This window comes from Hoplias malabaricus, chromosome 15 (genome assembly GCF_029633855.1).
Source record: "Hoplias malabaricus isolate fHopMal1 chromosome 15, fHopMal1.hap1, whole genome shotgun sequence".
In the NCBI taxonomy this organism is placed as follows: domain Eukaryota; kingdom Metazoa; phylum Chordata; class Actinopteri; order Characiformes; family Erythrinidae; genus Hoplias; species Hoplias malabaricus.
The window spans coordinates 19,699,426-19,717,141 of NC_089814.1; the positions used below are offsets into that span (position 1 = coordinate 19,699,426).

Here is a 17,716-nt window from a genome sequence, read left to right on the forward strand (position 1 = left end):
GTGGCTGATGCCGAGCTTGTGCTGGTGTTACTGTTAGCCATATGTTCACAAGCCCAAACACACAGAAATGCATTCCCTAATAGTCCTGCCTGAGTAATCAAATGTTGTGGTGCAAACAGGCCATATGTTTGAATTGGGTCATGTCCTTCAGTAAGGGCAGGGATTCATTCAGAATTTGCTCTCTGTTTGAGAGTACAAAATGGTACAAAATGAGCAAGGCATGTCTAGGCTGCTTTTAGAACGTCAGTCTTCTGTCTGCTGGGATATTGACATAAGCTGTTTTTACATATGAATTCAGGGCTTTAAATTACCAGTTACAGTGTGGCTAAAATAAAGTTTGGCTACTTATTTGAGCTTTCAGAATTACCAGCTTAAATAGTTAAAAAGAAATACACAGAATGTTAAGGTGGAACAGGCAATTGGAATAGAAAGCCTAAATGATGCTGCTGCTCCATTTAAGCTGGAATGGAAATTTGAATAAGACGTCAGCACATGTTACAGGTGAGAGCCTGTGTGTTTATAACCTGAAAGTTAAAGTTTTTGGCTGAAATGCTTTAAAGTGGAAGTCTGGTTTTATCTGAGGTTTCCCTGACTCACGTTCATGTGGTTTGTTGTGAAGTTGGGGGGAAAAAAAAACAAAAAATCATGGATGCTGCCAGTTTTTTATGTAATGTCATGTTGATTTTAGACTTTCTACAGGTGTTTTTGAACAGAAATATAGCAAAACAGTGTGTGTGTTTTTAAAGATATTTAAAATTGATGTTACTATTAGAATTGTTGCAAATTGTTCATTATTATTTGAAATCTTACTGTTAATGGACTGTTCCGCCGTATTGAAAATAGTTTTTACATCACAACTGCTGAATTGAAAATATGAAAGTATTGAAAGCATCTTAGGAAACAGGAAACCTGTTTTTTCTATAAAACTGACACTGTTTGAATGCTAATTGGAGCTGTGGTTTGTTTCTTTGCGTCCATTGCATGGTCCCTACATGACTCAACTTGACTAGGCTCCAGTCTTTTTCTTTTCCATTAGGCAGATGTGGTACCTACTCCCTGCAACCAGGTATTTTTTGTTAATACCTGCTAGCGCCTGGTTTGGAGCGAGCCAAGTAGGTACTAAATTCGATGTATAAACATTACAGAGCTCTGATTGTCCAGAGAGACAGGTACATGTAGACCTCTAGCACAAACTAGCTGCTTGTAAAATATCCAAGCCACATTAGCTGTCACATATGTTTTATTTGATTCAGGGGCGGCTCGTAAAATTACGCCAAGGCATTTTGAAGATGTTCAAATACTGCTTGGATTGACAAAACTCCTGTGGGAGCTAGGATGGAACAACAAGGAAGGAAAAATCTGTACTGAACTTTTGGAACTGGGGCACAGAGCTGTGTTCAGTCCCAAAGAACAAGAACATACGAATACACGATGAGTGATACACGATGCTCAACGTTACCGCTGCTGCTGCTGTGGTTTCCAAAGCACACATTTCCCATTACGGTTGGGGTTTAGCAACATCATCGACTACATTCTGGGGCTTTATAGTGGAAAACCAGCCATGGACCAAGCGATTAGTGCCGTGTAGAGTCGAGTAGCATGGTACCATGCAGTGGAAAAGTGCCATTATTTGAACATTTAGTACCACCAAAAACTTTGATTAAGAAGCTCCAATCCCATGAAGTCTTCTGTTTAAACTGGGACAGTCTTTTAATAAGAAACCAGCTAGAAATAAAGCTAGAAATAAGAAGCTAATACCAACATTGATTATTTTCACTGTATGTTAAATTGTTAACAATGTACTTGCTTTGAGAGTGTTTCATGTTTTTTCTGTCTGTTCTCACACTGAGGGCTTATTCCCATTTGTTTTGTAAGTCTGTAGGCAAAGGCTGTTTACAGTTTGCATCATCATGTTCATAAAACTGCAAAATCTAAATGAGAGATGCTCTAAATGAGAATGCCATTTATGTGTCTTGGTGATGAGAGTAATACATAGATGGTTTAAAGGAAGCAGTGTTTAACACAAATAATGTGTTTATAGTTAAAATAATTACTTTAATATTTTAAAATTACCATAAACTCTTCAGGACTGCACAAGGCAGCACTAGGGAGGATGTGTATTTCGTAATGAGACGGGTGTCCATTCCCCGGAGGGTGAACAGCCTGTTTTCAGATTAGCTGTGTGACCTCCTCTCTCAGCTGAGTGTGTCTGTGAGTGTGTGTGTGTCTGTGTGTGAGTGTGTGCATGTGTGCTGTACTCGATTCAGATCCTCTAGCTGCCTCCGGTGTTGTTTAAAGTTGGGGAAGTCACTGCTGTGGGAGATCCAGGGATTAAGAGAGAGAGAGAGTGAGGGAGAGAGAGAGAGAGAGATAGAGAGAGAGAGATTCTCCACTCAGGAAAAGTTGCAGACTAAGAGGATTGGATACAGTCAACATTTCACCAACAATATAGGATTTGTAGCTGCCTCTGCCACAGATCCCCAGCATGTTCACAATCTCATTTATTAGAGTGCGCTCACTGTTGTCAGATTTGCAGCCTCCACGCCGATGTTGGAGCTGGAGCATTGCTGATAAAGCACTCTTTAGACATAGATGGGCCTAGTGATAGTGTCTCTAATGGCTGATTCATACCTTCTGTGGACACAACCTACTGAGGTTCTTATTTCAGTGCATGTGTAGATTATTGTACCTATATACAGCACTGTGCAAAAGTCAGAGACCACACATAATTTATTAACTTTTATGTCAAAAAAATCCAAATTCTATATTGTATATATAGGAACAACACAGCAGTCTCAACAAATTGATATGATAACAAACCATTTGACCTTGTGTGTCTAATATGGGCCTTTTTCCATGCATGTTTTGCTCAATCTGACACATTCTGAGAAAGTAGTCTTTTGTTTGACTCCATTTTCACACTTCCGGCAATACACGCCTCCATGCTCTAGTAGTACACGTCTCCATGCTCGAGTAGTACACGCCTCCATGCTCGAGTAGTACACGCCTCCATGCTCGAGTAGTACACGCCTCCATGCTCGAGTAGTACACGACTCCATGCTCGAGCAGTACACGCCTCCATGCTCGAGTAGTACACGCCTCCATGCTCGAGTAGTACACGCCTCCATGCTCGAGTAGTACACGTCTCCATGCTCGAGCAGTACACGTCTCCATGCTCGAGCAGTACACGCCTCCATGCTCGAGTAGTACACGTCTCCATGCTCGAGGAGTACACGCCTCCATGCTCGAGTAGTACACGCCTCCATGCTCGAGTAGTACACGACTCCATGCTCGAGCAGTACACGCCTCCATGCTCGAGTAGTACACGCCTCCATGCTCGAGTAGTACACACCTCCATGCTCGAGTAGTACACGCCTCCATGCTCGAGTAGTACACGCCTCCATGCTTGAGCAGTACACGTCTCCATGCTCGAGGAGTACACGCCTCCATGCTCGAGTAGTACACGCCTCCATGCTCGAGTAGTACACGACTCCATGCTTGAGCAGTACACGTCTCCATGCTCGAGGAGTACACGCCTCCATGCTCGAGTAGTACACGCCTCCATGCTCGAGTAGTACACGACTCCATGCTCGAGCAGTACACGCCTCCATGCTCGAGTAGTACACGCCTCCATGCTCGAGTAGTACACGCCTCCATGCTCGAGTAGTACACGCCTCCATGCTCGAGCAGTACACGTCTCCATGCTCGAGCAGTACACGCCTCCATGCTCGAGTAGTACACGCCTCCATGCTCGAGTAGTACACGCCTCCATGCTCGAGTAGTACACGTCTCCATGCTCGAGTAGTACACGTCTCCATGCTCGAGTAGTACACGTCTCCATGCTCGAGTAGTACACGTCTCCATGCTCGAGTAGTACACGCCTCCATGCTCGAGTAGTACACGCCTCCATGCTCGAGTAGTACACGCCTCCATGCTCGAGTAGTACACGTCTCCATGCTCGAGTAGTACACGCCTCCATGCTCGAGTAGTACACGCCTTCATGCTCGAGTAGTACATGCCTCCATGCTCGAGTAGTACATGCCTCCATGCTCGAGTAGTACACGTCTCCATGCTCGAGTAGTACATGCCTCCATGCTCAAGATTGCAGAGCTTTGCTGTTCTGTCCACAGTTATGTCACTTGGTCCACATGCATCGTGCCACATCAGTGTCCATAGTAGGTATGAACCAATGGGCAAGCCTGGGCTGCAGACAATTCCCTCTGAGACAAAGCAGAAATGTTTTGATGTAGAATTCCTTGTGTGACATTGATAAGTGATAATAGAATTATTTTGCTGATTGTCAGAATTTCAAACTTTAATACTTAATTAAATGCAATGTGTTATTTGCAACGCACTTAGGAAAATATCTAACAATAAAGGAACACTAGGTAACATTTGGATTTTTTGCTCTGGGGCTCCCCAAGGGCAATTTCATAATACAGTATCAGTATCAGTGGGAAGGGAGACAGAGGGGTGATGTTTCCTTTAATTCTTATGTATCTAGTCTCATACTGACTACTGAAATTTACAGAATTCTCGTTACTGTGAGATAAACATAAAAATGCCCATGGACAACCCTGATTTTGTCAGTTGCAGAGTGCTGTTCAAATATTGTGCTCTTAAAGCCCATTGATTATTCTCCTTTTAACCAGATGTTAAAGAGGTGGTAAGTGTATTGACTTGGTGCTGAGGCACAGTCAATTGTCAATCCAGTAATTAAAAGGGTTAGATTTTACTTATTTGCTATAAGCAGTGCCACAACCCCAACCTAAGAAAAAAAAAATCTTCATGTGTCTCCAACATTTAGCGTCTAAGCTTGGTAGCATTAGGCAATGTGGTGGTGGTGGTGGTGTGTTAGTGTGTGATGCTCTGGTACGAGGTGATCAGACACGGCAGAATTTTTTTAAACATGTGGCCCCATCCACACACATCTGTTTTATCTTCCTCTCTTCATTTTTGAAAATATCGCCGTCCAGAAAAAAACAAAAATAGCTGCATTCTCATGTCAGTCCAGTGGGGCAATAGCAATAGTAGCTATTAATCAGAGACCTCAAAACACCAAGACACATGAGAGAAAGTTGGTTTAATATTATGTCACTCCATAGTCCCTACGTATAATTCATGAAATTACTGAATCTAGATCCTAAGAGTGCATTGTGTATTTTTAATACAGCATCATAATTTATACTTATATCATATGTGGAAATCTGACATCTGGTGCTAGCTGCATATACATTGTAGCTTAATGACTTATATAGTCGCTAAATAGGGAGTGAGGAGCTATTTGCATTTCAGCCAGAGACGGGGACGCAGAGTGACGAGCGTTTCTGAAAACCTCCGTTAACTTCGTTACTGTTGTCAACACGAGAACGGTGAGCTGTTTCAGTGACTTAAAACACTGGTTTCATGTGCACAGGAGGGTGAACCGCAGACAAAGTCCTCTGATTTGAAATAAAAATGTATCCATGTGGAGGGGGCCCCCAGTCTCACTGCTGGACTGAGAACCAAAAACATCCAGCCAACAGCCTCCTTTTGGCAGTGTCCTGTGTCCACTGATGAACTAGAGGATGACCATCAGAGACCTGCTGTCTCTGACTTTACATCTACAAGGTGGACCAATGTGGTAGGTGTGTCCAGTTAGTGGACAGAGCGTAACAACTCCAGCAGGACTGTTGTGTTTGATCTGCTCATACCAGAACAACACACAATACTAACACAGCACCGCCACGCCAGTGACGAGGCTGATGAGAATGATTTATCACCCAAATAGTACCTGTAATCTGCATGTATCTGTAGTGTAGATTTACCACCCAAGTAGTTATAGTAGTGTGTAGGGAGTGCTGACCACTGTAGAACCAGGAGAAAGGGGGCTAATAAAGTATATATAGCAACAGATGGATTACAGTCTTTATTTGTAGAACTACAGAGTGCTCCTTTATGGCCAGAGCTGAGAGGATGGACAATGAATGTAGAAACAAGGAGGTGGTCGTAGTGTTATGGTTGATCACTGTATGTGTGTAGCATCTTTAACCCTTGTACCCTGTCACACTGATATTATCTGAAGGTCCTTTTTCCACATGACCCACATCTCTTCACCTTTAATGTGCAAGACACCGTAGAAATGGAGCATATTTCTGCAGCTCTGTCAGTCTTTGATTATTTGCCAGCAATTAAAAAAAGCAGTTGTCAAGGAGGCTTTAAAACCTCATTAGAGAAATCCAATATTTTGTTTCTTTCGGTGCCTGAGTGGGTATTGAGTCAGCCCCTAACATCATTACTGGGACAGAATCGCAGCAGTAGCTCGCGGTGAAAAGTTGGGTCTAAATCAGACAGTGCCCTCTGAGGAGTTTGGGAAGCTGAGTCTTAATCATACGTCTCCCATCTGGAGGATAGATTAACCTCGGTAGTCTTGACAACACAGGCACACAACAGCTGGCGGATATTGAAGGGAAAATTGCTACTTTTATGAGATATGAATATGTGTCTAACAGATTACACACCAGGAATTCAGGAGCACATTTTTCTCCCAGCTCTCACTTTACTTTGTCGTAACACACTCACGGTTATAAGCTTTTCTTAGTCTAACGAAGAGTGTATTTGTTAGCGCAGCCTAATCCAAGCAGGTAACTTTTATTATACATTTTCATTTGGAACATAGCTGCAGGTGTGGCACGGTGGCTCAGCAGGTAGTGTCACAGTCACGCAACTCCAGGGACCTAAAACACACGTTGGTAGGTGGATTGGAGACTCAAAAGTGTCTGTAGGTGAATGTGTGTGTGTGTGTGTTGCCCTGTGAAGGACTGGTGCCCCCTCCAGGGTGTATTCCCGCCTTGCGCCCAATGATTCCTGGTAGGCTCTGGACCCACCGCGACCCTGAACTGGATAAGCACTTACAGATAATGAATGAATGAATGAACATAGCTGCAGTTCAGCAGACTGTGTTATGGAACATCACAGATGGGTTACGTTAACCCTTCATGTGGTATGGGCTTCCATTTAAAATCCTCTCTCATAACCTATTAGTTTAATAGTTCCTGAACAGTCTACAGGAATTCAGGTTTCAAGTCTAGCATGTCTTACGATTAGCTTACGAGTTCTTGCATAAATTAATTTTCTGTACTATGTAATGTACAAATGTATGTTATGTTGTTCAAACGTAATGTAGCTTTGTTTCAATTCAGTCAGGTAGAAAATGAAATACACACACACACACACACACACACACACACAGTGATTTCAGTGAGACAGTTATGAAAAGTAATTCACATTTAATTACGCAATGCTTTTGTTATTGCTGGTGATTACTCATGACTCATTACTCATTTAATAAATAATTCAGCTAATAGATAATGATACCTGAATAACAAGTCTGCAGTTAAAATAATATTTTAATTCTTTGTTGCTTCACTGTAGTTAGATGTGTGGCCATGTGCCCTTAAGTATGTTTTATAGTGGTCTGTGTTGCTGGGGTTGAAGAGTTTTTCAGCTGAGATCTCTGTTTTTGGAGGGTCTCTGTGGAATGCAAGAGGCGTTAGGATCAGGTTACACAAACTTACAGTCAGCAGTTCGCCCTTAAAAAGCACCTTAAACACAAAGGATGGTTATGGAGGTCAAACACATGACTAGATATTAAATGAACGAAGGGTCATCTCTGACCTGCAGTGTGTTATATGTATGACCCTTGATATACTGTGTGTGTCAGTAGTAGTGTTGAGTGCCACAGTAGTCAGTGCAGTGATCACTGTGTCTCCTCTGGGTGTTCTCTTTACAGCGGGTCACACACAACAAGCCGGGAGTCCCGCCGAGAGGGCCGGATACTCCAGCACGCAGGACACACTGTAAACACACTGTATTAATTAAACACACCACCGGCTCCTCCACTGCACTGTCTTACGGGCCTGAATCAAGCACCCAATTAAGTGCTTTCCTGTCATTATTGCCTAACTGCTGGGTGTGAAGCTTTGTTGTTAGCATGTGATAGCAGGAAAAAGCTGCTATTTTCTCATTCTCAGAGCAGTGGAGACGTCAGTGAGATTGTCATTGCAGGTCATACGCAAATGAGAATTTGCCCTGACCGTTTATCACCATGACAAGGAGATAATTTTACTGTCATGCTCTTCGGCTTTTCAGAGCAGCCGCGACAAACATCAGCCATGCTAAATTCTTTCCACGTCCCGTGAATACCGATGGTATCCAATCCTGTATTTTCAAGGAAAAACCTAGCCTTTGCTTAACAGAGAGATGATCTGATCAGTGTAGACCTTACTAATATTATTTAGATTCTGATGGCGGGTAAGATGCAGTAACACTTTACACAAGCAAAAATAAGCATGTATTTAAACTAGTTTATTTGCAGTTCCTCTTCAGTTCACTGAGGGTTTCCTCCTTCCCACAATCCACCAAAAACTCATGATGGCAGGTGGATTAGCTCTGTTAAAGTCTCCATAGGTGTGAGTGTTATCAAATATATTTTGACGTTGCTGACATTAAAATAAAAGCAACTGTGACAAAATTTAGCATGAAAATGCAGCACTGATTGCTTTGAGATTAAAGTAGCGAACAAAGTCAAATGATTTGAAAAAATAAAGTCAAAATATATTAAGATGTAATTCAGAATATTCTGGCCTTATCTGTCAGTATCTAAAAATTAGTGAATTATTCATTCATTCATTGTTTGTAACTGCTTATCCAGTTCAGGGTCATGGTGGGCTCGGAGCCTACTCAGAATCACTGGGCACACGGTTGGGACAGTCCTTCGCGTGGCGACACACTCATATTTACTTGCACATTCACACCTATGGACACTTTTAAACACACCTACTAACATGTGTTTTTGGACTGTGTGAGAAAACTGAACAACACGGAGGGAACCCATGTGGACACGGGGAGAACGGTATCTCAGGATACCTGGAGCTGTGTGACCTGCTGCACCACCGTGCCATTTTCTTTGTGACCTGTCGTTGGAGCAGGACGGTGATTTCACGCTGTGAGTGGACGTGTCGAGCAAATTGTTGCATAAAACAGCAAATCGAATGTGCAATTTATAGTCATTGTACAACATACAACAAACTGTGTCTTCCACATTTAACCCATTTGTGGCAATGAACACACACAGCAGCAGTTGGGGGTTGGGTGCCTTTCTCAAGGGCACTTCAGTCGTGGAGGAGGGAGGAGGATATTGTTCCTTCAGTCCCACTGGCCCTGACTATCATGGGAATCAAACCCTCAGCCATTAAGCAACGACAGGCCCCATCTGTTCTGACATTCACTTGATCTGCTGTTATTACAATCTTAATTTCAAGAAAGTATATTTAAAAAATTATGGAAAATTACGGCTTCCATGGTGTGTTTGTGTGTGTGTTTTGACTGTTGGCTTTATGCAGAATGTATGTTTTTTTTAACTGGGGTGTCTTGAAATGTTTATACTTTTAAAAGGGGCTGTGATTGGAAAGAGTTGGGAAAAGCTGGGTAAATTTACTGCTGCAGAACTTTGCAAACACATAACATTAAAATGTTCTCACAGCATAAAGATGAAAGCTTTCTACTGTTCATCTGATGTTAATAGTTATCGCCATCTACCAGATCTTGAATGGTTGTTCGTGCTGCTAAGTGCTAACTCTTTGTATGATGTACAAAGCGGTGTTAAAGTCTGTATTCTGATTCCCCCATGTTTATTACTCTGGTTTGGTCAGTGTTGGATATTATACAGCACTGCCAGACTGAAAATATTTCCCTTCAGTGAAGCCTGGTTCACGTATCTTGCACCACTGATTGACACTCATTATTGGCCAAATGTAAAAAAAGACCTATTCTGATCAATAGCCAATGGATTTGACCTTTCATATTCAGCTTCTCAGTGTTTTTGGAACCAGTGTTGTGAATGCTGGAACCTCTGTTATTTACTGACAAACCATAGCCTTTTAGAACCACCACTGGATTTAATGTGTTCTCTTTCAGTCCAAACACTGCACAAGCTTAATCATATAAAGTGGATTAAGTCCTCTGTTGAATCGAAAGGATTAAAGGGGTAGGCCCAGTTGCTATCTGATACACTCAGAGCCTTTGGAAGGAAATATCAAAGGGGAGTGCAAAGTGAATGCAACATTGTGTGAAACAGGTGTATGTAGGGGTGTGCGATATGACGATATCAGATCGTGAAGAATTAAGAATTTGTCCACGATACACTGGGATCACTGGGAAATCGTTAGATTGTTGCACATTTAGTCTGCAGCAGTTCTTATAAGTTGTTTACATACTGTGTACATATTATACATCAGTCGAATGGGAAGACTCTCGAGAAATTGATAATGTAAGTCAGTACTCTAAAATGTATGACTACTGAATTAAAAAAAAATAATTTGTTATTTCATACATGAGCTCTCTTTAAAATAAATAAATAAATAAAAAGCCTGAAGAGCCCACACGCAATTCACACAAAAAGGATACTTGTGCTTACATAGGTTGTCCCCTTCAAAACAAGACCAAATTTGACTCTTTCTGTCAATTCACTCGTTAATAATCTTCATGTTTGTGCAAAGAGTACTAGCAAAAAGAAAAAAAAAAACCTCAACGGTTCAAAATAATGTACAACAAATAAATAAATTACTGAAATATGTTCCCTGTGGATCTCTGCTATTGCTCTCAGCTTTAACGACACGTCCATCATGTCTGTAGACCAATCAGGGGCGATGCTCAACCAAGGAGGCAGGGAAACAACCAAGCTTCAGCAGAGAGACAATGCTGACAGTTTTATGTGGAAACAACAATCAAAATAAACAACGATCAAAACAATAAATAGGTTTTCAAAGCTTAGGTCCCTTTCACTGTCTGTCCTTTCCCTACTGAGACCGTTTAAACACAGGAGGTGAGGGAGGGAGGCGGCCCCAGTCTACAGCCAATCGGGGGAACGCTCCCCCCTTCCAACGCGTCTAGCCTTAAAGAGGAAGAAACAATACTAAATATCAGAATAAATCTAGGTGACTAAATCTAGGAACGTTTTTCCTGTTTGCTGAGGGTAAAAAGCCATTTGGAGAAGTGCAAGACGTTAGTTTGTCAAGGAAGGAAACATGTAAAAATACCTGGAGTGTTAAGAGTTTAACCTGATAAAACCCGTAAAGCAAATCTGAGGTAGAGTTAGAGAAGTCCTTTCAGTCTGAACCATATTTTGAAAAAACAAAGATGTAAATGCGTGATATATATGTATATAAAAACAGTACACCCTCTGGATGAGCTCTGAGCTGATCCAGGGAGAGCAGAGCTGTATGTAGTACTTTGCATACCACCATTACCCTCCGACCAAGAGAGCGCTGATCCATCCTCAGCCATCTGCCCCTAATACCACCATGCACCAGGGGGTAAGAAGCTCTGCCTAAGACCCACTTTCTTCCTATATAAGTCTAGAGAAAGAGGGCTTTACGTTCCAGCACTTTGAAGATGTGCGCTTTAAAATGTATCTGTTTTAAAGTTCGCTCTCTATATGGGACACAGTTTGCTGGTGTTTGTGAATGGTATGCAGTAGCTTGTAGTCAATGTTCAGCAAGAGCTTTCAAATGCAAATCCACCCGAATGACTTTGCACTGGAAGTTATAAAGTGTTAATGGTCTTAATGTTGGTCTTTATCTTATGAATTAATTTACTGTATTAGCCAAATTTAATGCATCCCAGTACAGACCATCAGTGAAAAATCAAATAGTTGTTGTCCTAAGAAACGTATCACCACTTCTGAGGATTTTTAGTTTACTACATTATTTGAACAAAGCAGATGGCCTTCACATTGTGTGACAATTTCATGATGAATGGAGCAATAGGATTGCACCATAATTACTTGAAATAAAACCTTTCTATGTCAACGTCCATTGAATGTGGAGGCTATCTTGAAGTGAAGTTGTTTAGTTCCTGTGATTCAATATGTATATATAGCCAGGAGAGCAGGGTGGTGGGGGGTTGTTGTACTGAAGAACAGAAAATAAAAAAAAAAAACATGCAAATTAAGACAAGCTCTACACTGTTTAGAAGCAGAGGCACTTTTTTCTCCAGCGAACTGTGTCTCTTTCTTAAATGCACTTGCACACCACACACGTCATATTTTTGAAATACAGCCCTCATTTTGAGATACTGTTCACATTTTTAAATACTATGGTATATGGGATTACAGTTATAGCCAGAGCATGCTGCTTTCTGCTTATGGAGTGAATGGTATTCTTCAAAAGTAACAGTAGCTTAAATCATCAAACTTAAGAAACTGTTAAGAATAATATGTCTTGTGTAAATGTGCATTAGAAATGGCAGCCAGTTAGAGCTAGGCACCGTGATCTGAGCCTCTGCTCCAGTGGCCATGCTTGTGCCTGGACGCTGTTCAGATGAGTTATACACTGTCCTCACTCCTCCTTTGCAATTAGAAGTCCATCAACCCCTTAACATCTTTACCCTGTGGTTATTACCGAGGACTAATTTATGGTAATTTATCGAAGCAAAGGGAGGCAACATTTTCTTCATCCAAGCAAACCAAATAGGAAGCGTGTGTTTTTATTGGGATAGTCATTAGAGCAGAGATGATGTTCATCAATAACGCCAATATAATGATTTACAGGCTTGCAGCAGAAGTGGGAAATACAGTAGAGTAGCGCAAGCTTAACAGAGCACACTGCGTGATTGGAATTCTGGCTCTTATGTTTAATTCAGGGCAGGTGTGTCACCCCAACATGTCCATCGCCTTGACGGTAATTGACAGGTTGTGTTGGATGTCAAAAGAGATCAAGTTTGAAAGTGCACACTTTGAGCTTCTAAGAGCATGTTGTAGCAAGCAGAAGGAAGGATCTTTCACATCTGAATAAGTCAGTTATTTAACCCCTGAAATTATAAGGTTGTAGACATAGGCCAATATTTTAATTTCTCACCTTGATATACATAACCTGCATTTACTAAATAATCCACTGCTGTCAATACAGAGCACAATACAGTGTACATAGGCAGGGCTAGGCTGCTGTAAGCTTAATAGTTAGATATGACAGTGTATTGGAGAGTGGACAATTGAGAATTGGGCAGACCTGTGCCTTTTTGACATCCAAGGGTATGGTCCAGAGAGAGGTTCCTTCTAACCCTACATTCACCCGTACGTGTGGCAATTTTTCACATTTGTCGCCAAAGTCACTGGTTACCCTTTGACTGTGGGCATTTCTAATCTTAAGGTGAACTTTCCAGTTTTGAAAATGAGCTTCTGTGCCATTTGTAGTAGGGACCAAATAAGGCACACTGTTTAAAAATGGCAGAGTAAAGCAGACACCATGCTTAGATCTGATAGGTTATCGACACATCCTAGTGCTGGGCAATATAGAGCAATTAATCATTATCACAATTAATTGTACATTTTACCACAGTTATGATTAATGAACAATTATATTGCTTTCGTATTTTTGACCCTAATGGTTCAGTGTGCTCCAGTATTAAAGCTGGGATATTTTTTCTAATGTTGCTGGGAGCTTGTTCCTCTTGAGCACTGTTTGTATTTGGTTGCTGTAACATTTTGTTTTTCTCAGTGTTTACATCTTTTTGTTCAGTGTCATCTAAATTAAAGTCAAAAAATGACATGTCCAAACAATAGATGCTGTGTTTTTCTTTGCTACGAGCTGCTCGAGTCACTCGGTCGGTCTCAGCGTTTAGAGTCTCCTCCATGTTGCTTCTGTGTAGCAGATGGGGCAGAATCATGTGACTACAGTGTGGTGGTGTGGTTTTAAAGAGACAGTAAATGAACACACAGTAGTGACATAACAGAAAAAATTGATTTAATCAGTATAGAAATATATATTTTGGTTAGAAGTTCTGAATGTTGATTTCAATTAATTTTTGATTAATTGCCCAGCCCTACCACATCCCTTCACTCATAATTTCATAAATTATGAAATTTTAAAAATGTGTGAACGCAGGGGGAGGATTCAGTACACTGAGTGATCTATCCACAGGACTGAGGCTGAAGCAGCTGAACTAGGCCAAACCCTGCTTTTTCCAACAAAGCTTCATCAGTACCTCAAGGATATTTTAGTCATTGTCTGTCTGGGTAAATGCAGGCGAGTGGAGCAATTATGAGGGACCTGAGGGGGAATTAATACCATTAGGTTTGCTCTATCAAACATAGCAATATTACCCTACTTGTTTGTGGCACATGCCTTTTTCTCTCTATTGATTTGAATGCTTCTTCACTAAGCTTTTTGATCACAGGAGCTCAGACTGGGAAAAAGTCTCATCGTAGAGGAGTGATCTTTGAGCTTTTCCTGGTTGCATTACCATCAAATGAAGATTTAATATCAGTGTTTGGGCATTTAGAATCTTATTTTTCATTCTCTTTAATCACTCTGCAGTTAATCGCCGCTCTTGTGTGGCTGTTTTTACTGATGAAGACAGATGTGTATTTAAGATGAATTGGCTGGTTACCAAGGAAATATTGCTGCTGAAAGATGGCTGTTCTCTTCATTTAGTAATCTTTGCCAACCTATTAATTAAGACCTTTTCTTCAGTAGTTCTATGCATGTTTACAGACTGTCATGGAATCATTACATGTGTCTCAAGTGTACAAATAATTTTAAATTTGATCATGATTTAGTTCCTCACAGAAATATTCTGTTCAGTGACAGTCTCATCCAGTCACTAGTTCCCTTGTACAAGATTTTTTTTCATTTGCTGCACCTGTGAAAATCATTTATGCCTCTACTTTAGGGTTTCATATGAAGGCAGTGGCACCTAACAAATTAATATACCCGAATAAACTATGGTTGCAACTAATTAGAGCTACTTTGTATTTTATATGTTGCTATGAGATGATAAGGTAGCTCTATAACAGATTAAAATATGCAGAGCACATTGAAATATTTTTATGGTGGTCCGTTCAGAATGCAATATTAAGGAAAAAAATAATGTTCTCACTTGCTGACTTTGTTACAGAATGTGAACATTGCTTCAAAACATACCACTCTCCAGTCCTTAAATCGAAATGAAGGTCTCTTTCAGTCCACAGTTTGTGTGATGTCACAAAATCCAATGCATTGGAATACGCAGGCACAATATTCAGAAGCAGTTCAGAGCAGCACTTTCCTTAAACCCATCTGAAACACAAAGAACATAATCACAATGTTCAATTATAAAGGATAAAAATAGGGTTGAAAAATGGTCTTGTTAAAATCCTCATGTTTTTATCAACAATGAAAACAAGTGGGGGAAAATGTAGGATATGGCTCTTTTAATGTCTGTAATGATCAACCAGACTGGGTGTTCAGGCCCCCTCTGAAGGATGTGAATGTGCATATAAACGACTCTCTCTTGCACTCTCTCTCACTCACTCTGTCTCTCATGCTCCCTTGCTCTCACTCATGCTCTCTCACTCTCGCTCTCTCTCCCTCCCCCAAAGATCAAATGGTTTGACTGTCCCTCTCCCCTGTGTCTTTCATTGTAAACGGCAGCAGTCCTGGAGGAGAAGAGCTTGTTAACTGCTTGTTGCTCTTAACCATGCATATACAGTGAAGTCATACCTTCCACAGCTTGTTTTGCTCGCCGGTGATGTCATCGGCAGCCAATCAGCAGGCGGTACTGCAGTAGGTAGAGGACGTACGGGGGAGTCTGGGGTATACGCACGGGGACGCACAGACAGCATCGCGCCGCTCATCAGCACATCATTATGGGGGATGGATGGAGCGAAGGGAGTGAAGAAAGGAGAGAGAGAAAGGAAGATGGGACCCGTGATTAGAACAGGGAGAAAGAGAAAGAAATGGAGGGAGGAAGAGTGAGAGAGAGGGAAAGACAGTGCTGGGATGGGAGAAAGAGGGATAGAGAGTAGAGAGTGCTATGACAACCGAGAATATTTAATCACAACTGCGGGCTTCATCATTCGACTCCACAGCTTTGTGACATGTCTCACTATGGAAATGATGCGTCTGAATAAGGCAGCATTTTTAAACCTGCTGTGTCAGACCAAGTCCAGTCTTATATTCATGGTCAGTGTACACTTTGGCCATTATGACATACTGTCACTAGGTAAAAAGCATTATCATGGAGCAGTAGTATCAAATGGCCTCATGCTTCTTGATTACTGCTACTCTACACAGAAATGATGTTAAACCTGCCATGGATTATTTTACTGGGCTTTTTTCTTCCCTTAAAACAGCATTGAATGTGTCCTTATGTAACTTATTTCTACCAGTGTGGAGCCCTGGATGTTGTGCTTACACAAGGACTAGAAAATCATAATGTAATGCTTGTCATCTAAAAATATCATATAACGATATTATAAGATGGTGTACTCCACGGCTGCAGTCTGCACTGTGACCTCTAGCCAAGGTGACTCCGGCTTCTAAGAGCACTGAGGAGAGAAATGTGTGCTTTAAGCATTGTGAGCTTCAGCCATGAGAAATGGTGTTTATCTGTGTGTGTTGCAGTGATTCTCTGCTGTGTTTATACAGCACACTAATGAAACTGCAGCAGAGTGGAGTGTAAGAGTGGGTTGAAGCATTTATTTAACGCCAATTTTGCTTTCCTTTTTTTGCCGTTGGGGATTTTGCAACTGCCAGTGCACTGTTCTGCCTAAGGCAATATTGATTGCAGTATTGTATGTTTATTCATGCTGATTGTATTGCCAAATCTGGACAAAATGTGCTGTTTCTAAAAACCTTGTATTTATTTATTTATTTATATATTTATTTTTCGTGTATTCATTTGAAAATACCCAATGCCTTTAGCATTTTGTAAATGTTTCCTTATGTATAGACCAGTAGAAGAAGAGCAAAATTATATGGACTTAATAGCTTTATATTACTTTATATGGAGATCTGAGAAGGTTTTTTTTCCCATTTTCTTTAAAGTTTTGGATTTAGATTTGGAAATATTAGGCCTTCCTCTGACAGTGACAATGTGCTGCATTTTAGGATGTGGCTGGGCATTTCCAAGTCAGACACAGCATTGTTGACTGTCACAGGTTGTTTGAAGAGCTTAAAGCCTCCGAAGGTCCCCACAGAGGTGGCTTTTATATGAACCGGGGTGGATGTTACTTGTTTAGAACTAAAAAAAGCAAAAAACATTAGCAGCCACTAAGATTGACGGCTGTACCTGGATAGTAAATTAAATGGCTATATTATTACTACATGACTCTCTTTAGTCCTGTCACCAGTATGTTTAACTTTTTAACTTTCTCTACGATGCACCATTTCACATCAAATCTCTCTAAATGGGTTCTTTCACATCACAGCTAGGGAATTATGCTGGAAATTTTAGAAACGTGATGGAATTCCCTTTTAATCAGAATTGGGATGAGAGAGATAAGGCAGGACTTAGTGTTTCAGCTTTGTTTGGCTCTCTACTGCTTAAGGCAGCGGATCCCAGCCAGGGATGAGTAAACAGGGATGAATGAGTGTGTGTATATTGATTTATAAAAAAAAAAAAAAGCTACACGATATCAGGTTATAGAGTTTACTCATGCAAGAATGAACTGGAAATCAATGCTCTGGTAGAACACATAGCCTGGAGTCTTATTAGTGGCATAAATGTATTTTGCTTTACTTGCTGAAGGTCTGCTGTTACTTGCTGTTCTGCCCCTAACACAACATTGGTGTCCTTAAAAGACCCATGTCATGGGATAAAGAACTATCCCCTATTTTGTGAGTGTATAAGCTTTGATTCCAAATGTACCATTCAATCACTAGTCTACACAGTTGGCATACTGGAATTAAACTGCTGC

The 17,716-nt window shown here is 41.0% G+C and overlaps 1 protein-coding gene across 2 annotated transcripts in view; it reads left to right on the forward strand.

Moving 5' to 3' along the window:
- igsf9bb (immunoglobulin superfamily, member 9Bb) overlaps positions 1 to 17,716 on the forward strand; it is a 133,485-nt gene that overhangs the window by 16,907 nt on the left and 98,862 nt on the right. The gene's annotated exons all lie outside the window — the stretch shown is intronic.